This window comes from Camelus dromedarius, chromosome 18 (genome assembly GCF_036321535.1).
Source record: "Camelus dromedarius isolate mCamDro1 chromosome 18, mCamDro1.pat, whole genome shotgun sequence".
Lineage (NCBI taxonomy): Eukaryota > Metazoa > Chordata > Mammalia > Artiodactyla > Camelidae > Camelus > Camelus dromedarius.
The window spans coordinates 14,671,711-14,693,721 of record NC_087453.1 but is presented as its reverse complement, the minus strand read 5'-3'; the positions used below and the strand labels follow the sequence as shown (position 1 = coordinate 14,693,721).

General features: G+C 46.3%; 1 long non-coding RNA gene across 1 annotated transcript in view; it reads left to right on the top strand.

The window, feature by feature from the left end:
* The window catches only part of LOC116147377 (uncharacterized), a 307,447-nt gene that overhangs the window by 48,659 nt on the left and 236,777 nt on the right, over nucleotides 1–22,011 (top strand). Inside the window, exon 3 of the long non-coding RNA XR_004130907.2 lies at nucleotides 11,634–11,724. This is a non-coding gene — a long non-coding RNA (uncharacterized LOC116147377). The remainder of the gene's footprint in view (nucleotides 1–11,633; nucleotides 11,725–22,011) is intronic.

Here is a 22,011-nt window from a genome sequence, read left to right as displayed (position 1 = left end):
AGATACCTCAAACATCGTTCGTGCTCATCCCTACTTTGAAATTATGGAAGTTATTAGATCCTCTGATAGATCTTTTGTTTAATGCATAAATAAAGAAGTACGTATACTCCCATATCGCATTTTAAAAACACGTTGATAACTGTATTTTATTGTCTTTCATTTCCTTTGTAATACATTATGTTTTATTTTATGCATTTAAAAATATTCTGAGAAGCAACTCATAGATTTTAATAGATTGTCAAAAAAGTTCAGGAAACTCTGGATTAGATGGTGTGGAAGAGTCAGAGAGCTGGAGAGACTCTCTCCCTCTGAGCCTAGGGGAATGAGATTTTGGTCAAAGAGAAGAGTGAGAAGATGCTCTGGGATGTGCTAGGACCCAAGTGTCTGGGCTTTTGATCACTGACTGCTGCTGTCTTCTGTTCTGGGGTGGTCCTCAGGTTTGCCCCAGCCCCCCGGGAAGAAGATGGAGCTGGAAGGACCTGGGTCCCAAGAGCTGTTGTTCAAGGTTGTTGGACCTAGGGTCTGGGAGGATGGGCTGGGGCAGGGATGCTGGCTGCCTCGTTGGTCCCAGATTCTCCATCAGATAATTGAGTTGGCAGATCTGAGATCAAAAGCCAGGCTTTGCCATGGATGGACTGTGTCAGCTTGGACAGGCTTCTGAGCCTCAGTTTCCTCATCTATGAATCACCATTTATTCAACTAATATAGATTGTGCTACAAACACTAAGCAGGAGGATGATGCCTCTACAGTCATTGAGTGGATTAAGTGAAATACTGTGTCTGAAAGCACTGAAAATGGAGACTCTGAATTAAAAAAAAAATTATCCATCTCTTTTTACTTTTAGTTAAGTTGCCCTTTGAAGAGAAGGAACTTGAGTTTTTCCACAGAGAGTCCAGGCTTGGGGATTTGCAGTTCCACTGGGTGAACCCTTCCAATCATCCATCCATTGTCATCCTGACAATGCAGTGTGAAGTGTCAGGACCAACTTCCAGTGGTTTCTACCAGATGAGACCAGACTGCTGGATTCAATTAGAGCTGTCAGCCTGGCGAACAGGGTGTGCATGGTTATTTATGCACTGAAGTACCCTGATAATTAAACTCATTCAGAGTCACAATGATTGGTTACTTAAGAGGCCTGAATAATCATAAGTGAGGACTGTAATTTGAATGTACGTCACACTGTTTGGCTTAGAAGTACAGCACGGTTTGTTGGAAGGAGGGCAGAGAAAAAAATGTTCATGTGTCAGAGGCAAAGCAGGAATGTTAGGGCAAGTGGAGCAAACCCTGCTGTGGTCCAAATGGCACCCCAAGGCTCAACTGTGGAACAAAGAGGGCGCCTTGTGAGAGCCAACTGAGCTCCACCTCCCCCAGGTAAAGGCCTTCTGGACACAAGAGGCTAGGTCATCACTGAAGATGACAGCCTTTACTGGACCACACCTCTCACATGACGGCCTTGACCACCAGCCCCTCTATCTGCACAAACCACTGAATGAGATGCTGAAAAGTTTAGGCTCTGGCACCAAACTCCTCAAATCCCACCTCTTGCTGGGCCACCCTTGGCTGGTTGCTTAGCTTCTCTGAGCCTTAGTTTCTTTATCTGCGAAAATGGGGATAACAGTAGCTATCCTATTAGGCTTTCTGAAGATTAAATGAAAGAATGATTATAAAGCACTTGGCTCATTGCCTGGCCTACAGAAAACACTAAATCAATGTCAGTTGTTGTTGTTGTTGTTATTATTGTCAGAGGGTTGCTGAGGATGGAAGCAAACTGTTGAGACCCTCCCTCTTCTCCTCTGGCATCCTGTCCTCTGCACCTGTTGGCTTCTCTCCATTCATGGCAAAATTCTAGCACATTCCTTTCTCAGCCCTTTAACTCAAAAACTTCCTGCCTCCACTGGCGTGAAACAAAGGACTTTGAGGCCCTGAAGGATGGCAGGGCTACAGAATGGAAGGTGCTTTTGTCCCTACTAACAGGAAGAGGAAAGCTGCCTGCAACCAGCAATGCTTGCATTGGTCTTTTGAGTGAGAGATACATTTCTATTGGACAAAGACATTGAAAATGTTGAGTTTATTTCTTATAGCAGCTAGTGTTATTCTAACTGACAAAGCCATCGTGTATAAAGTTGCGTCTACTGGTTTGAAGTGTTCCAGGTTGCAAATCCCCCATTCGTTGCTTTACTCATCTATTCATTCTAAAACTGGCATTTCTTGGGCACCTCCTAGGCCCTGTTGTAAGAGCTGGAGATACAACAATGAACAAGACAGACAAAGGCCCTGCTCTTATAAAGGATTTATGTTCTGTTTGGGGAGAATGCACACAAATAAAGCAGTAATTAAGGTAACTTGAGAGAATGTTAAGTGTTGCAAAGAAAGCAAGACAGAGTGAGGCCATAGGAAATGAGAATATTTTGGTAGAATGCTCAGGCAAGGCCTCTTTGGGGAGGTGACATTCAAGCTGGGGCCTGGCTAGTGATAATAATCATCTCCTTCCCCTCTTCCTGCGCTGGTGATGCTTCAGTCACATCAGGTTACTCACCTTTCCGGACCGTGCACTTTTCAGCCTCCATGCTGTTGGAGCACTTTTCTCTTCCTGTGAATTGCTTCTCCTTGTAGACCCGGCTCCCCATTGGCAGCCCCGGAGGAGATGAGCTGCTCAGGCAGAAACGACAGCTCCCCTCTCCCCGTGTGCCCACCTCTGCGACAGCCAACTGTGTTGTATTCAATGTGCTTCTTTACGCATCAATGTCCCCCAGCAGCCTGTGACCTCGTACTCACTCTCCTTCGTCTGCCAGACTAGCACACAGTGCTGGGCACACAGCGGGTGCTTGCCGAGTACTTGAGGGAATTGATTAGAATATAAAATCACCAGAAATGATTATTTAATTCTGTTGGGAGCCTGCATACTGCATCGTGTTTTGAAAGAGGCTTTTGTTTAGTCTCAGTGTCTGGAACACCAGCCTCTTTAACTGTGTGCATATGGCGACTGAACCAATTTCAATTAGTCTGTACATAAATACTCATATTTCTTAAACACAAGGTAGAATATCTGTTTTCTTGTTTCTGCCCTTTTTTTTTTCTTTTTTTCTGGTTGCAAAACGCATCCTCTCTCGCTCCTGTCTGAACCTGACAACACTTCCTCAGGTTGACAAAACAGTCCACTAGATACTCTGTAAGGGGATCGTGAGGTTTGGGATAAGGGCAGGATGAGAGTTTCCTTCTGTGAAAGCCAAGACTTTGATCTCCCTTCCTCAGATTCTCATCAGACTGGCTGATATGGGTGATGATATAACCGTATTTGAGAAATCTTCTATTCTGTTTGTGACAAAGGTCATTGTGTGTCATCATACCTGGAAACCTGATGCAGGAAGGTGGGGAGGAAGAGAAAAGAGTGCTCATTTGGGGAGAACTCTCTGTAAAAGATCGCAGGTTTCCAAACCCCAAGGCGGGTCACTGCAGTGTAATTTATGCTCTAGAGGTCCCCATGGATCAGGTCAAGGTTAGACTTTACCCCGAACCCTGTCCTTTCTGGGCTCTTTTCCTTCCCTCCCCCCTCTTGCAGGTTTCTCCTGGGAGCATTTCCTTGATGTGTCACATGTATCTGAATCCCTGTTTCAGACTTCACTTCCAAGGACTCACCCCAAGGGGCCTTCTCTGTGCGAGGTGCTTGGTGGGTCCTTAAAACCAAGCCCTGTGGAAGGAATGCCCTACACTGCTTCCCTGGCCACAGAGGGGGATTCCAGACTCCTCTGCACCCCTTCTGTGGTTGGCAACCCAATTGGCCAGAGCTTAATGGGCACTGGGCCACAGCTTGACAGTGAGTGAGGTCACTGCTTGTCACTGAGCCAGGTCTCTGCTCTGCCTGCCCTGGGAAGCAGGGACTGGCCATCCAGGTCCACATGGGCTGGTGGGGTGCATGGGCTCTGGGTCTGCTCTGATGACCTGGCCACATGGCTTTCTTCCCAGATGTGAGCATACCCATCCCAAGGTTTAGATTTGTGGGCAGGAGGTAGGCGGCCTCACTCAGACCTCGGGGCTGGTCTCTGCTTTCCTGGAGAACTTTACGTTCAGATATTGTACATGTGCCCAGCCATTAATAAACCTGGGACTCTGCTCATTATCTGTCAATGGCTCCTCAAGTGACTGGTTCCTCAGCAGAAACCCAGAGGGCAAGAGGAATGAGTGGTAGGGTTTAAACACTAAAGCCCTACCCTGAACCTTTGACAAACCCTACCAAGCCAATATTATGATTCTCATTTACTAATGGCTCGGAAGTCTGACTAAGCAAGGCTTAGATGGCCTGAGGAGACATTGCATTGTCTGAGCTGGGATTCGAACCTTGGATGTTCTGGCTTCAAAACTCAGTCTTTTTTGTCCACACCAGAGGTTGACAGACCACAGGTGATTTCCTGTCCGATGCCTGTTTCTGTAAGTAAAGTCTTATCAGAACACAGCCATGCTCGTCTGTTTACGTTATGTTACAGCTGCTTGTGTGCTATAGCAACAGAGCTGAAGTCGGTACAGCGGAGACTGTATGGCTCACAAAGCCTTAGGTATTTGCTACCCGGGCCTCTGCAGAAGATGTTTGCCGACCCCTGGTCTACACTCGACTCCCACAGGGAGTGTTCTTTCTTTAGTCCAGAGACGCCAAGACAGTGAGGGGTGGAAGAATCCCTGGTCTTAAAATCAGAAGATCTGGGTACCAATTCTGGCCGGGTAACCCTAGTCAAGTTCATCGATCCTCTCTTAGCCTTGGTTTATTCATCTAGAATATGGAGATAAGAGCAGCCACAGTGTAGTTTTGTTTTGAGGATCAAATAAAGTAACAATGGTAATTAATGATTTTAATGATTTTAGTTAAAGGTTATCAAGCACTTACTATGTGCCAAGTATATGCGCACATACGTTATCTCCTTTCGGTCCTTACAAACATCTGGCACATGGTAGACATTCAGTGAGAAGTTGTTGAATGAATGAGGTAGGTAGTGTTAGTACCATTTCTCAGATAAGGAAACTGAGGCTCAGAAAAATGAAGTAACTTACTCAGGGTTTGGTTGCCTGTGATGGTAGAAGTTGTGCGGACAGGACAGGCACAAGGTGAGAAGGGTTATGAAGGGCGGTCTTTCCTGCTGGGGTTAGAGTCTTTCTCCTGCTGGGAAGACCTGTGGTCTTTGGGACGGGTTTCCACTGAAGGCAGCAAGCTTGCTCCCTTGCAGCTTCTCCTCCTTGGTGGAAATTCCACAGTTTAATCAGATTCTGTTCTGTCCTCCTCAATTCCCCCTGCATTATCGAGAGACCGGGACTGTCAGCAAACCCATCATCTTGTTGATGTGCATCAGTAAAACAAAGATTAGCTGCTTCTGAAAAGTGAACACTTGGGAGTCATAATTATGGGAATCGCTTGTAGTTTGGGTCCATTTGAATGACTCAATCACATAGGAGCTAGACAGCACATTTGAAAACGTTTCTAGTTGTAGCGCTGGTGATTTTAGTCATGCAGGAAGCTGTGCAATGCCCTGTGCCTGCACAGGGCAGATAAAACCCCCTGTACCCACCAGCTGCCCCTTAACTGTGTGGACAATTGTAGATGGAATAAACAGAATTCCTGAAAACTCTCAGGAATTTTATGGCTTCAATGAGGAAAGGATTTTGGTCCTAGGAAAAGGGAAATGAATTGAGTTGATTTGGGAAAAGATTGTTGTCTTAGTTTGGGTTTCCCTGAGCAGACTCTGAGACACAGATGGAAAGCTAGTGCTCTGTTTGGAATTGGATTCCAGGATACACTGGTAGGAAACAGCTGAAAGCAAGACAGGGAAGAAAAAGAAGCCTATACAGGATGCATTTTCAAACTAATTACCACCATGGACAAATAAAGATTAATTCCACTGGGGAACTTTGGGAGCCAGAACAGAAACACGCTTCAGAGCTATGCCCCTCAAAGGATGACGGAGCTGAGGTATTTATACACCAACTCCCACTTGTCACTAGGTGGTACCTGACATATTTAATTTGCTTACGCTGGTAGACCACAGAGGTGCAAGTTGGTTGGTGTGTCCTGAAATGGTGAGGCTCAAGGAAACATGGGTGGGGCACCTGCAGAATCTGCTACAAGCTCCCACCCTGAAATCAGACTACTAGGATTCAGGCCTTAGGTTCTCCTTCCTATTTGCTGTGTGACCATGGGCAGGTTACTTAACCTCTCTAGTCCTACTGGTTGGATAAGAAATATGACAGTACCGACCCTACCAGGTAGGTGATCATGAAGATTTAAAGAGATAAGCGTGCAAGATGCTTATAGGGTACCTGGGCACTAGGCAAACACTCAATAGATTTTAGCTATTATTAATAATAAATAGTATAGGGGAAACTGAATTGGGAACACTCAGACACAGAAGATGTGGGAAAAAAGGGACAAGAAACAGTGACCCAAGGTTGTGTCCAATAGCTGTGTGATGTAGAATGAGCAAATCCCTAGAGGGCCAATCCTTGCAGAAGGTGGGATGTGTTGAGAATGGCAGACAGGACGTAGACATGGAAGAAAGGGCATTGGAGACAGGCCACATTCAGTTCAAATATATTCTTTTTCTTGCCTAAAATATGGAGATCTATCAACCCCATTCTGCTGACAGATTCCCGTTCCAGAATCCCACCTCCAGAGCCTCCTGTGTTGCATGGAGCCACAGTGTAATTAGGGACAGAATTTGCAGTAGCAGTTGGAACACAGAAGCCATTCTGCTTAAGAACTTCAAAGATACGAAGTTAAACCTCAAAGCTAACGATTTGCCAGCAGTAGACAGCATTGTGTCGCTTTGGGCCAGTCTAAATGTGTGGACTCTGAAGCTGTCTGATTTCAGATCCTAGCTTGCTTGTAGGAAGATCTTCTGTGCAGTTGATGATGCCCATGTAGCTCAAATCACAAGCTTCTCTACCCACGGGCTGAAGTCACAGTAGCAGCAAATAACCAGTGTACTGTAGAGCATGATGCCCAAGGTGATGGGAACCAGCTGGGATGCAGGTTGTAACCATGACAATGATAGGTAACATTTATTGAGAGTTTCCTATGTGCCAAGCCATGTGCAAAACACTTCACAAGATTGTGTCATTTTCCCATGACAGTAGTCGAAGACGTGTCAGTGCTCTGACAACCTGCAAACCCTCTTTCCATAGTGCTTATTAAAATAACTTCCCTGCAACCCCTGGCTTTCCCAGAAGCCTTTTCTAGAGACTAGCCTTTCATGGCAAGCCCCCAGGTGCCTTCTGGGATGCTGGGCTGGTGATGGAGGAGGAGGTCTCTTCCCCAAAGAGCAAACGTGCCACACTGGGGGAGAACCACTGGCTCATTGTCACGGGCAAAGCTGAGGCAGTGGGGAGGGCCGTTTTGTCTCTGGGTTCAGCAACCCTCCTAGTGGTTAGCAGACAGCAGCATAATGGCCAGCCGGTGTGACATTGTGCAAATTGCCTCATAAATAAGTTGTAATGCACAAGCAACAGGGAGAAGCCATAGCTCATGGATAAATGACTCCCTGCCATTTTGGAGTATTAAACCAGGGCTAATCTGGACCTCTCCCTGGGGACTCATTAAGTTTCTATGTGTTTCCCGTGTGCAGGCCTGCTGGGACGTGGGCACCTCACTTGGCACTTCTCTCCAAATTGTGGTGAGGACGACAAACTCTGAGCAGGGCCATTAGGAGGGAAAGTTAGTACCTTTTACAAGGAAGCCAGGGATGAGCCCTGCAGGAACAATATATTTTCTCTGGAGAACTTGCTTTCTGAGGAAATCTCTTCATGGGATAGAGAAAAAAAAAAAAAAAAGCTAACATTCATTGGTTAGCTCTGTGCGAGACACTGTACTAAGTCTTCTCATGAATTACCTCATGTAATTCCCACAAAATCCCATTACGTAGATACTATTATTATTATTAGTTCTGTTTTTAATAGAGGAAGAAACTAAGGCTCATAGAGGTTTCACTATTTGCTTTAGGTAATATAACCAGTATGTGGTGAGGGTATTCGTCAGCTTTTGTTACCTTGCGGTAACAAATGAACTTCAAATCTCAGTGGTTTAAAATAATGAAGGTTTTTTTCATTTCTATCTTACACCACTCATGGCCCAGGTGCCCTACTCTATCCATCTTTATTCTAGAATTCAGACTGAAAGAGTAGGCTGCTCATATTTGCGACATGCTATAATTATGGCAGAAGGGAGGGGGGAAGCAAGAAAACTGGTGGATCCAGCCATGGCTGTTAAAGGTTTCTGCTCAGCATTGGCATATATCACTTCTGCTCACATTTCACTGACCAAGGAGGTCCATGGTCAAGCCTTCTTTCAGTGGGGTGGGGAACTTTACTTCTTCCACAGAAAGTACTGCAATTAGTGACAATGAGGAGAGAGATTGAATTCTCTGACAGGGGAGGAGGAGAACAGAGAATAACATAATCTACACAGGCGACTGAACCCAGATCTCTGTGATTCTATATTTTGTGCTTTTAGCCTCTGCCTTCCTGGGCTTGGAGTTGGGAGTTAGGTTTAGGTTGTGGCTCTGCACTGAGAAGCTGTGTGACCAGGGGCAAATCCCTTCCCCTCTCTGGGCCCCAGTGTCCCCGTCTTCATTAGATACCCCTAGAAGCTGACTCAGAAACAAAGATTTGAGTGCAAGTAGTTTATTTGGGAGGTGATTCCCAGAAGCCTCTGTAAGGAATGGGAAAGTAAACCAGGAAAAGGAGGGAATTCAATAAAGTGTGTACTATCATGCATGTTACCCTTGGAGCAAACAGGACATAATTTTGCTGAGAAACATCGGGGGAGACAAACCGCAGAGTTATCTCACCTGAGGGGCACCCTCCGATGAATCATCATGACCCACTACTGGGTCACCTTCTTCCTTTTCCAGGAAAAAACCCTCTTTGCTTTGCCGATGTTCTGTCTCCTGCCCTTCATAATGTGGGCTTTTCTCCAAGGCTCTTGTTGCCTGCTTGAGTGGAGGGGGCTCTTCCTCCTGCAGACCGTGCTTCCCAAGCTCACAGGAGGCAGCATCAATGATCTCCTCCTTTCCCACTGCCCTTTGCAAACCAGGCTCTTCCATTCTATGCAAAATGCTTTTTTGCTTGGAAGCCCTTGCCATGGCCATCTGGCAACCCCTTTACTGTCATCTTTCATGCACCATTCACCATCCTCCCTCTGACCCCACCCAATCTCCATCCCCCGAAGGCTAGTTCCCAGTCTGCCTTCCCGCTCTGAGCCACCCCTGGGCCTTCTCCTTTGTCTACGAGGTTGAAGCATTTCACACCTAGAGTTCTTACACCAATGTCTCTGCCTAGTTCAGGTCACTTACATCTTCCTCCAGGACAACTAAAGCAACTTCTTCACCTGTCTCCTGCATTTCCTCCCACATCCCTCTCAATTTCTGCCTTCCTGTTCATCCCTACTTTGGCCAAAGCAAACTGCCTAAAATAGGACTGGGTAGAGAAGTAGTAAAATGTAGTAGTCAAGAATGGGGACTCCAGAGGCAGGCTAGATGGACCTACTTCCTAGGGTTGTTGTAATGTTTAAATGAATTAACATCTGTAATGTGCTTAGAACACCACCTGACACAGAGTGCTTACTGGATGACTATTTGTTAAATATATTGAATCCAATGACGATATCCTCTTCCTGCTTCAAAGACTCCGTTCCTCCCAGTCACACAGAGCAGAGTTTGAGCTGGCCAGCCTGGCACTTGAGGTAATTGGTCTCTACCTCCCTTTTCAAAATCAACCCTGCAGTACCTTTTCACCCCACAGTTTATGACTCAACTGTTTCATATCTCTGAGTCTTGGCACATGCTGTTCCCTTTGCCTGGTATGGTGAGCCCTGCCTTGTCCACTTGCCTATTTCCTCCTGACCTCTCAGGAGCTGCCTCAGACTTTGTCCCCCCTAGAAAGTTCCAGGGTCTGTTCAGGTGGAGATAATTGCCTTCCTCCTTATAGCAGCTGAGCATCATTCTTCTTTTAGGGCCGGGATGAGGGTGAAGAGCAAAATTTACAATGGTGTCCAAAACACTCAATAATCTAAATAGAGAATATCTGAATAAGAAAAAAATCAAAATGGATGCAATAAGTCTGTGCTGAACAAAGCACTGAAATTTCAAATGAAAATGGGATCTAACCCTGCACTTGGGTAAGACTTACCCTTCTTGCCTCACTCTAATCTTGGTCCTGCTGGACCCCAGGCAAGCTTGCTGCAGGATGAAAGACAACAAGAATGGAGTCCAGTTGTCCCAGCTGAGGTCATCCTCAACCAGTCTACAGACAGCTGACCCCATACTTGGCAGAGAGCCTAATCAAGATCAGTAGAGTCACCTCATGACCCACAGCTGACAGAAGGCACATGAGCAAGCCCTACTGACCCATAGACCTGTGAGCAATATCACTGTGTATGTTTTTCAACTTCTGTGTTTTGGGATGGTTTGTTACACAGCAGTAGCTAACTAATACACTCCCTCTGGCCATTGAGCCTTGGAGCACGTTACCTCTGCCTGGTGGGATCTTTCTCCATTGACCCCCTTCATTCTTCAGACTTTGACCCAAGTGTCACTGCTTTAGAGAGGCCTTCCCTTACTCCTCTGACAAGGTCAGAGCTCCCTCTTCCAGGCTCTCATTTTACGGTGTAACCCTCCATCTTTGCCCTTAACTACAGTTATAATTCTGCATTTATTCACGTGATTGTCTGATGTCAGTTTCACCTGCTCCATGAGGAGTTCTAGCAAGCTCCATGAGGGTAAGAATTGTGCCGGTTAGGTCTCTTTTGTGTCTTGCCATGTAGTACGTGCTTGATAAATGTGCTGGGTGAATGAATACGTAAATACTTTTTTTATACAACACTAGAGAGTGTCAACCAAGCCTGATGATTTCTCTGCTTTTTACCCAGTGGTATAAATGGGTAAAATGGTCCCCTGATGCAAGGGTTGATGGACTTCTCCTGAGGTCTCCTGCATCCCCGCTCTCCTTTTTTCTTCTGAGCACAGTTGACTGGCACAACATAAACTATGATGTGAATGACAGCCTCTGGAGCGGAGCATAGGCCCCAGGGCTGTAAACAGTAGCCCTGCCCTGAGAATAAAGGAAGTAGAGTCTGGCTAAGGCAGAGCCAGGACAGGGCATTGGAGAGGGCATATACTTGAAGATGGAAGCAGCTATGGACGGGCCACAGAGGGGGATGAGGGCCCTCACACTAGCTCACCCTCCATCAGCCCCTCTTCTTCAGCAGTTGCCACCTCTGGCAATTTGAAGTCCTGCTTCTACTCTTGGCCCTGGAGGCTGTGTTGAATTCACTACCTGGTTTCCTGACCTCCGCCTGCCGTGATTCCTAACTCATTCTTGTTTCTCAGTCAAGGAAGGCAGTACAGGCTAAGATGGTAGAATCTTCAGGCAATCAAGCCACACTGCCTGGGTTCAGATCCCAGCACTGCCTCTTACTAGTGGTATAGGTTCAGGCAAGTAACTTAACCTTTCTGTGCTTCATTTTCCTTCCTGTAAAATGGGCTCATACCTGCATCCTAGGTTGTTATGAGGATCAAAATGAGCTGGAGGGTGTTAAAGCCCAGTAGCTCTGCTACACGGTAAGTATGATTACAGTGTTTTTCTTCTTCCTCTTCAGTTTGGCTGGCCCGAGGTCCTGATGCGAGGCTGACAGTCCCAGGCATCTGGTTCCTTGTTGGGGAGCACCGTGCAGCTCTGCTGCATCTCAGGTGAGCTCAGTCTCTGTTCTTTGAAAGGCTGGCTCTGCAGGAGAAATGTCCTTGGGCAAGAAGCAGATCTGTTAATGCTACCTCCCAGAGACACACACACACATACACACACACAAGTTCTGCCCAGCCTCTTCAAGGCTCTCTCCAAGCCCTTCACTCCTTGTTCAGCCTCATCAGTGCTTTATTATAAAATCCTCTTCCAGCTGTCTGTCCAAAGGTCAGCTTAATTATAATCACTGCAGCAATCAAGTCCAATTTCTACCCCCCACCGCTAAGAGCATCGTCATGGCCTAAGAGGCCCAGTTCTGTGAGGCCTGCTCATCCCACCTCTCCATCCTGGGCACAGTGAGGCCGCCCTCGCCCCTTGCGGGGATGGTGGTGGTCAGGGGGCCTTGCCCTGTACCCTGCCTTTATTCAAACCACCTCTGTCCCAAACCCACTGCTCCCTGAGTGGTGTCTGCCCCCGGGCAGGCCTGCACTGAGGAACGCAGACCTCTGTCACATCAGGCAGGGATGACAGTTTTTGCCTCCTCTTGTGAGGCTCTTCAGCCATTTCTCCCGCTGTTCCTGACCTGAGTGCTGACTGCTAAGGGAGAGAACTCCAGACAGGGCTGTTGACAGTGAGGGCCTCCCTTGGTGGCAGGGTGGAGGCGAGATCCCCGTGGCAGGTGAACAAGTTCTGCGTTCATGCAGCAGAGTCAGGCGTGCCAGCATTTCACGGGAGTCTGTAGAAGGTGCTGCCATCTCTAGGGACTCAACACCTGGCAATGCTTTGCCCGTTGTTATGGGCCGAGCTGTGTCCTCTCCCCCACAACTCCTAGGTTAAAGTCCTGACTCCCAGTACTTTGGAATGTGATTATGTTTGGAGATAGGGCCTTTCAAGAGATGATTAAGTTAAAATGTGGCTCATGAAGGTGGGACCAAATCCAATGACTGGTGTCTTTATAAGAAGTGATTAAGACACAGACATGCCCAGAGGGCTGAACACATGAAGACACACCTGCCAAGCAAGGAGAGAGACCTCAGAAGAAATCAAACCTGCTAACACCTTGATCTCAGATTTCTAGTGTCCAGAACTGTCTGAAAGTAAGTTTCTATTGTTTAAGACACCCAATCTCTGGCACTTTGTTATGGCAGCCCAAGCTAAGACATCTATCTTTTATTTTCCTTTGGGTAGGTGGGGGATGCATACAAGCCAGTCTCTTAAGGTGCTCATTTTAGGAGCCAGGGGCCACTGGATTAAGTTTTGAAGAGAGATTTTTCCAGTGGCCACAACACCCGGATCCTGCCAGATGACTTCTTGTGATGGAAGGTATCTGGGAGGCAGAATGAACAACTTCTTGCTAGTACAGCCTGTTAGTAACTATTATTCAGCAAATATTTTCCCCGTGCAGGGCTCTGTGCCCATCTCTTCACGAGCGTCATCTATTTCATCTTAACGAGGCAGGCTCTATTCTTAGTCCCATTTTTCTGGAGGAGGAGATTAAAGCTGAGAATTGTTAAGTAACATACCCAAAAGCACACAGCTGGGGCGTGGCAGGGCTGGTGTCTGAACCCAGCTTTGTCTGAGGCCAGGGCCCTGGCTGATCAGGGACTGCTATTGGGGCTCTGAGAAGTCTCAGAGGTCACTGTTGCTCCCCCGAGAAAAAATTCCTGGTGTCTTGTCTGCATGATTTTGCATCTCTTTCATGGGGCCACCTAGAGCAAGCTTTCTATTGGTTCCAATTTTCTGGTCTCTCTGTAGACCATCCTTGTGGGAGGCAGCCTTTAAGAGGGCACTCGAGGCTCTCCGCCTCCTGGTGTTCGTGCCCTTGTGTAATTCCCTCCCCTTGGGCGTAGGCCGGGCCTACTGACCCACTGACTCACTTTTGACAAACAGTATGTGGCAAAAGTGATGGGATGTCACTTCTCAGGTTACATTATAAAAAGGCTGTGCCACAGGGTGATAGACGTCTTTAGGGTTGCTTGCAGCTAGGGGCTTTTCTTAGAGCTGGACTCACTGGCCGGGCCGCTGTGTCTAGGGATGAGGGAATTGAATTAACCATTACTGAGCACCTATGATGTCCTAGGCTCTTCACTTAAGTTACCTTGTTTATTTATCACACACAACTCTGTGGAGTAGGGAATGTTACCATCTATTATGTGTGTGATGGATAAAAGAAAAAACCCCAGTAAATTACGCACGTTAACTGGGTCCTCTGCACGTCCTGTTGCAAGGCTGCAATCATGCTGCCCACTGGGTATAGTCTCATCCAAAGGAAGAGGACCCAGCTGTGTCGTGCAGTTTCCTGACCCACAGGAGCTGGGAGATAGTACATTTTTGTTATTCTGAGCTGCTGAGTGTTCAGGTAACTTGTTATGCAGCAGTAGATAACCAATACACACCCCTTCTTTCAAATCTCCCAACAGGACTGAGGAAGCTGTGGTTTCTTTCTTTTTTTTTTTTTAAACACCTTCTAGATTTGATTAACCTTATCAGGGAAGTGGCCTGTGAAGTGTCCAGGGTCTCCTCTGCCTAGCCCACCAAGGCTGGCCAGAGCAGGGGCTTAGGGCTCCTGCAAAGGGAGTCAACACCTGTCTTTCTGTGGTGATCCACACTGGTCCTGATCTCATGTTCTCCTTCCTCTCTACGTCCTCCAGTGCCTTCCCCTGGTGGTCTGTGCTGCTTATACAGATACCCTTTTTTTGTGGGGGGCACACTGGCAGGGAGTTGCAGAACCCCACAGAGGTAGGGATGGAGGAGTAAGCAGAGCCCAGGCAAGCTGCCCTAAAGGGGAGGGCTCACCTAAGCCCTGGGAGATGCTGGGAGCAAGGGCTGGGTCCTTCAGGGGCCTGTATATTGTCATGCGACCCAGTGGCCAGAGCACAGGAGTCGTCCCCCTCTCCCCCCCCTCCCCCGCCGCCGTGCGTGGAGAGGGCTCTGCTGGTGGCTTTAGCCTTGTGGAGTACCTTCCATATTCCCTGGCTCTGCCACAGTGTGGCATCTAAGCCAAGGGTAGAGGTCAATGTCAGTGGCTTTGCCAGCCTTGGAAGTCTCTAGCAGACCCTACCCTGTCGCTAGAGACAGAGCTGAGGTAGGTGGCAGCTGAGATGACTGGATACGATTCGCAGGGACACCTCCAATATAGAGGAGACCTTGAAGGCCTAAATATCCTCTGGTAGTGCATATAGTCAAAGCAAGAGACATACCTCAGGTGGTGAGACTGTGACCCACTTTTACAACCAGACCGGCGTGGCCTGGACTTTTGGCAAATGTTAACAATGGTTGTAAAACCAGCTCACTGAGCATTTGCTGTGTAGGTAGTGTGCCCCCGGTCATGTGTTACTAATTCCCAGGCACTAAGACCTTTAATCCTTGTAACAAACTCTAAAAAGGAGGGTTATCATCAGCCTCTTTTTATAGAGGCTCAGAGAGGTTTAAGTAACTTGCAAAAGGTCACTGACCCAGGAACTGAGGAAGTGTCTCAATAAACCCAATGTCTGGCTTGAAAGTCCACATGCACAAAGTCCTGCCTTATGGCGTCTACCCATCACTGTCAAGCCTGCAAGCGGGCTGCAGTGTATGGGTGGGCTCACGGGCACTAGGATAGTAATGCGCCTCCTACGTGCCAGCATCACGCAGTTTCACATAGTTCATTTAATCGCTAACCAGGCTCAGGGGTAGGTAGCAACAGCCTCATTTTGCAGATGATGAAACTGTGACTCAGGAAGCTTAAGTCGTTTGGACACAGTCTTCTGCTAGTGAACACACAGCTGGGTTTCAAACTCAGGCTATTTGACATAAACCTCCCTCCCCCACCTCTTTTCAGCCTCATGTTAGAAGAAATAGCAGGGAATCTATTGAGAGTTTTGCCATGAGCCCCAAGTCATGTGATTGATTTCATCCACTTTCCAAAAGCACCTGGAGGTACAGACTCCAAGGCAGGGTCCGGGCATCCTGCCTGTGTTGTGGACAGAGGGCTTCCCATTGGCAGCCCTGAGCACACACACCCACCCAACCCGTGGGAGGGCTGAGCTGGTTCCCTTCCCACCTTATTGATGTGGAGCAAGTTGAAGGTGATTGCGATGAGTAATAAATGAGCTATCATAGTGGAGCCGATTATTCCGAAGTGTTACCGACGTTTGTGTTGATAAAAATGAATAAATGGCTAAGCATTTGCAGGGAATGGAAGAGAAAAGACATAAAGAGGAAATTCATATGTGCCTCTGATAGTTAGAAACAATGAGTCTTGAGACAGAGGCAATCAAGGAATGGGATAAAGCAGCTTTGTGATTTGTTATGTAGGGAAAATAATGACGGAATCTTTCATCTCTGGCCATGTTGGCTGTAAAGAGGTAATAGACATTGGCTTTGAACGGAGGAGATAAGAGACCAAGAAAAAAATAAAGTTCAGAACAGTGAATATGAAAGCCAAACTGTTGCTGGGTTTTTCTCACAGAAAGTAGAAGACGTAGAGTAGGGACGTAGATACAGCCATTTCGGGCTTCTCTGCAGATGGAGGAGAGGACCTTACTGGCTCCAAGTGGCAGTGAGGGGTTACTCTCAGGATTGGGAGCCAAGGTCAGATGAAGGAGGATTATGAGAAGTCAGATTCAACAGATTGGGTCAACCAGCCATGGAGTCAACCTTTTATACTGATGATACTGATCCAGCTGTTTGCAACCTTTTTTTTTCTTTCTTCGCCTCTACTGAGACACATTCCCAGATTCTATCCCTTTCAAGCTGGCCATAATTATTCCTCTTTCTTTCCTACTCAAAAAGCTGACCAGAATCCAATAGAATGAGAATGATGCTATGTCCATGGTTCCCAAACTGTGCCAAGACGCCACAGAGCACATAGCAAACTTGGCGGGGTGGTGGGGGGTACCTTGGGATATTTTAAGTGTTTTAAGGGAAACTTGTCATACTCTGGACATCATGCTAACTACCAGTTTAAGGCAATCCACAGTTTCAACATTAGATCATGCCACAGCCCTTTGGATGACATCGTATCTTTGCATAGCTGGGTTTTCAGTCACTGTGATAAAAACCAAATATGGTGTGTAATGAGCTGACAGTGAAGGTGGTCGCATTCAATCTGATTCCAAGGTTTGAGAAGTTGTGCAGTGCTCAACAGGCACACACCTTCCATTACTTAGTTATTTAGAAAGGAAAGAAAAAATACTATTTTTTCTGTCAATTTATGTGCATTATTTAAAAAAACCAGCTACGAACTTAGTTATGTTAGGACATAAAATCCTCTTAAACTGTTTGGACCAAACTATTAAGTAAACAATGGTTAGGTTTTCTGTTGGCCTAGTAGCTTCCATGAAAAAATTACGAGACACTAAGGATTTTGTTGGCAGAAAAATTTGGGGATATTCTGTGTTAAGTGTCAATTCAGGTCTCGGTGGGAAACCAATGGCACAGTCTAACTGGCTAATTTGAAGAGAGATTAAGAAAAGAATTCATTCCAAAGTTGTGGGCAAAGTGTAGAAAAATCAGAAGGAACTGGCAATATTCTGTGGTTAGAAAGGGGAAATGGGATGTATGGGAGTTGAGAGGAGGAAGGAGGGAGGGACTGGTTATCACACCTGTAGACAGAGTCGCGGGGAGAGGAATGCCCAGCAGTAGGTATGAACTTCAGCCAAGCAACACAGTCAGTTTCAGCTCTCTGCAGGGAAGGACCTGGGAAAAGAAATACCCTTTCCTCACTGGTATCACTCCCTCCCAGTTCCTGCGGGTGCTCCCTATTGGTCAAACCCAACCAGTAACCAGAGGGAAAGGGAGCCTCTCTATGTAATCATAGAAGTTACTAAAGCAGGCGGCAAAGGGTGGAGACTAGCCATGGAAGGGCAAATAGGAGCTCTTATAGGGCTAAAAATGGAAATCTGCTCTTATTTATACAAATAATAGAAAATCCTTCTCAAAACTTTGGAACCCACCAGAACCACAACAAGCCTTTATCAAGTAACTTGCTATGTGCTCTGCTGAGTTAAGCACCTGACTTGCATTATCTCATTTAATCTGTAATCAGCCCTACTGAGTAGGTTGTCTTTTTCACTTCAATGTGGAACAAGATAACCAATACGTGGCAGAGTTATGATAAAGAAGAGAGAAAATGCATTAGCAACATGGTCTATCAGGCACATAGTGGAGCTCAGTCAGTGAAAAATAATTTTATGATAATTTTTTCATTCAAAAAACTTTCCAATAGGGAACAGAAATGCAATTGCATTTCCCAGTAGAGATTAATAAAACATTTGGCCTCAGTGAGTTACATGGGTATGGTTTAGTTCTCCAGAATCTGGGCTCTTTTGTGTTTCTCACCCTGCAGTGCTGTAGACTGACCCAGCACCGTGGTGGCCTTGCCAAGGTGCCATGTCCACAGAGCTGAACCTGCGGTACTGGCTTGGCATAGCTGTACTGTGCTGGTGGTTCTCAGACATGCCCACAGGGAACCCTGCACTCCCCAGGCAGCTCAAATTCTTTCAACACCAAAATTACATCCCAGGGGCCTTTCCCCAATTCATCAATAACATCAAGATCTCAGGATAGAACTTTCTCAATTTTGAGTTTTTCTCCCATAAATTTTCTTTAAGCTGAGCCAAAAATGAATGAACAATAAATATTAATGAGAAATTTTAAAATGTGATTTTTTAAAGGAGCATTTTGTGTGTTATTATTTTTTAATTTCTGCATTTGTAGTTGGAAATAATTTCTTAGACAATTCATGGGAAGCAAAACTCTTAACACAAATGTTGATAAATGTGATCCCTTGAAAATTTAAAACTCAGGTATTCTTATCTTCTGAGATGCAGTCACCTGCATATATATTCTCTGCAGGTAAAATTGTTCCTGACCCCTGTGGCAGAATTAAGTACATCAACTTTTTTCCATGTGGTTATGCAGAAAGCATACCACATTCCCAGTGTCTGATTGAATTTGAAACTACTTTGATAGAAAACTTGCATATGGTATAAAACTGAAGCTCTGTAAGCATTGTATCATCATCATCATTGTTGTCACCATCATCTCTTTACAAAGGAACCATAATGTGTCCTCTGCATGTTCTTCACCATATCATCTAAAAGTGTTTTTTTAAAGTGAGGCCCTTGGACCAGCAGCATCAGTAAATGCAAATTCTCAGGCCCTATGCCAGAACAGCTGAATCAGACGTTCTGGGCATGGGGCCGTCATTTGTGCTTTGACATGTCCTCCAGACTGAGAGCCACTGACACAGGATCTTAAGTAATCCTGACACAAACCAGGGGGACAGGAATCAATGCAGAGCTATGGAAACAGAGGCTGAGAGAATGTTACACAACTACTAGGCACCATGGGTGGAATTCTTCCTTCTCTAGTATTTATCCCAGACATCACTCTTGCTCATCCATATAGCTGGCGAACCAAGAAACTGTGCACCCTCTCTGTACATTTGTGGAAGATATCTCAATAGGTAAGGTAAGTTGACAGGACTCACTTTCTTAAAAAGATAAGGCAGGAAACATGTAGTAAGTAAGTGCTAAATGGCATCATTACCAATGTCAAAGAATTTCAGAGAGGGAAGACGTCAGTGTGTATGGAATTCCACATGATTGGTATCTCTGGAGTTGTTCAGAGTGGCCCAGGTTGCTAAGATTCTGATCAGATATCTCCAGAAGTAGGTGGCCCTTACAAAGGGGATATGTGTGGTAGAGGAGGAAGTGGAGGAGTTCAAATATTGATTAACAAATGGGCAAGAAGGGAGTGGCTTTCAAATGGTGAAGCCAGGCAAAATTAAGCACAGTGAATTAAAGACTTAAACACAAGACCAGCTGGAAAGGTGTATTACTGGCATCTCCTGTGACATACTGGCTGGGCTGGAGGTGTAGCTGAGCCAACGTTAAGCATCCTGGTAGGAACAAGTGAATGGACTTTAACCTACGAAGCATCTTGGAAATATCTGAGAACTGAAAAACAATGAGTTTCAAAGAGTGATTATGTCCATGGGAAGAATAGATGGGAAAGAGCCACAAGGCCCACCTTCCTCCTGGGAGAGGTGCGTCCTAACTCACCTAACTGAAGGGAGCGGAGCAGTCAGGGCTGTGGGTGCTAACAGTAAATTTGTGCTGTTTGAAACGTCCCACTGCTCAAGACCTTCCCTTTGTGCCTCAATCTTAACCATTATTATTATACTTTAATAATTCAGTGCAGAAGGCTTATATATATTATATATAATATCTTTTTAAACAGAATGAGCTTAACCGGGCAGAAGGAGAAGATATTCACTGTGTTTATGGGTATCCCTTCTGTTGAGATCATTATTCCACCAGGGAAGGGTAGTGGAAATCTTTACCTTTTTCTGTTTCTCCAGCATTCATTCCTTCCCCTACTGCTAACAGCACCCCTCCTCCCTCATTTAGCTGAGGCTGCTCCCACCCCCTGAGCCAGACAAGGACACGTGATCCTGGCCTAGCCAATCAAGTCATTACACTCACCCAGCCATAGTGATTGGTTCAGGGAGGAGCATGTGATCTAAGACAGACCAACGAGAACCATTCCCAGGTCTCGGCAAACAGACTAAGTGGTGTTCTCCTTCAGGGGTGGTTAAATGTCTAGGCTGCTAAATGGGAAACAGCTACTGGTGGTCTGGCAGTGGTGAGAGGAGGAGCTCCTGAGAGGGTAGGCAATGCTGAGGATGGCCACCGTCAATTTACTTTACCTGGTGAAACTTTTGCCTCCTTAACTGGTAAAGTGGTGGAGAAGAATCTCTCATAGTGTTTTGTGGATTAAATGCCAGACTAAGTGAGTATTTGAAAAGCATTTCCTTCTTCCTTTCTTCCCTTCCTCCTTCTTTCCTTCCTTCCATCTTTCCGTTTTGTTTTCTTCCTCCCCTCCCTCTTTATTTCCTTTTGCTTGACCTTACTTTCCTTTTAAGAACCACCCCCCAGAAAGGGAGACCATTTGTGCAGAGCCAACAATTTTTACCAGTGACTGCTCTTCCCCGGGACTGGGGAAGCCATGGAACAATCATCTTGGAGGCCCCGGTGCAAGTGATGTTTGCAGGGCTGGCGTGGCCTCCCGGAGGGTGCAGGGATGAGATAGGAGGAGAGTAGAGGTTAAGGGAGCAGATCTTTGTTGACCATAGGAAGAAACTTCTAACCCAAGAGCTTTACAATAAAGATAAGGGCATTTTAGAGGGTGATGCATTTCTAGTCCTGGCGGCATCCACCCCAAGATGGATAGCCATCTATCAGGGATGCAACCGAGGGGACTTGCATGCGGGGGCAGTTTGGACTAAGCTTCCAAGATGCCCTCTGTCTATGCTTTGTTCATCTCATGCTAGGACCAGGTGCTCCCTTCAAGTTCAACTGAGAAAAACATCAGGGGATGCAAGCGTTGTTTCCCTGTGGCAGTGGTTCTCAAACTCTTCAGTGCATTAGAATCACCTGGAGGACTGGTTGAGTCATGGCCCCAGACTTTCTGATTCAGCAAGTCTGGTTGGGTCCCAACATTTGAATTTCTAACAGGTTCCCAGGGGATGCTGATTAAAGCTGCTCGTCCAGGAACTACACTTTGAGACCTGCTCTCCTATGGGCTCACTGATATTCTGAATAGCAACTTGGTATATTGTTGAAAAAGCCCCAGGCTGGGAGATAGGAGACCTGAGTTCTTGCTACCTGCTACTCCATGTAGCTGTGAGTTTTGCGGCAAGTCACCTGTTCTCTCCAGACCTCGCTTTCCTCATTGCTAGAAGGAGACAAGTTAAAGTAGATCATCGGTGATCATCTTTTCAACACAATGGGCCTCCTTCAATTAACTTTCTTTTTTTGTGACACCATGTTTTGAGAGATGATGTTCCCCCAGATATATAATGTGTAATTAAATAACAGCCTGGTTAGCCTTATTTTTGGGGAACATCTGATTTTCTTTGGCCTTTCTGAGCTCTTGGACAGTAGCTCAGGGATCTCTGGGTCCATAGCCACCAAGTCAAGTCATATTTAAGGTGTTCCTTAAATATCTTAAAGGTGTGACATTTTAGGATATTCAGGACCCAATGCCGAGTCTTGAGTTACCTTTTGGGAAGTTGGTGAGCCTGGGCTCCTACTGCTGGAGCACAGCTTGTTGAGGATATGGGTAGAGAGCTCTCGGGCATCAATGGGAAGTCCGTGGATGGCTTCAAAAGCTTCTTCCTCAGTTCTCAGACTGCTGTTAGGTCCCCATGGCTTCCCCTAGGTCATCCCTTGGGGCCTCACAATTGAGAGTTTAGGCCTAGTACCGATTCAAAGGTTTGGGGGTTCATGTCCCAAATATGTTCTCCAGGA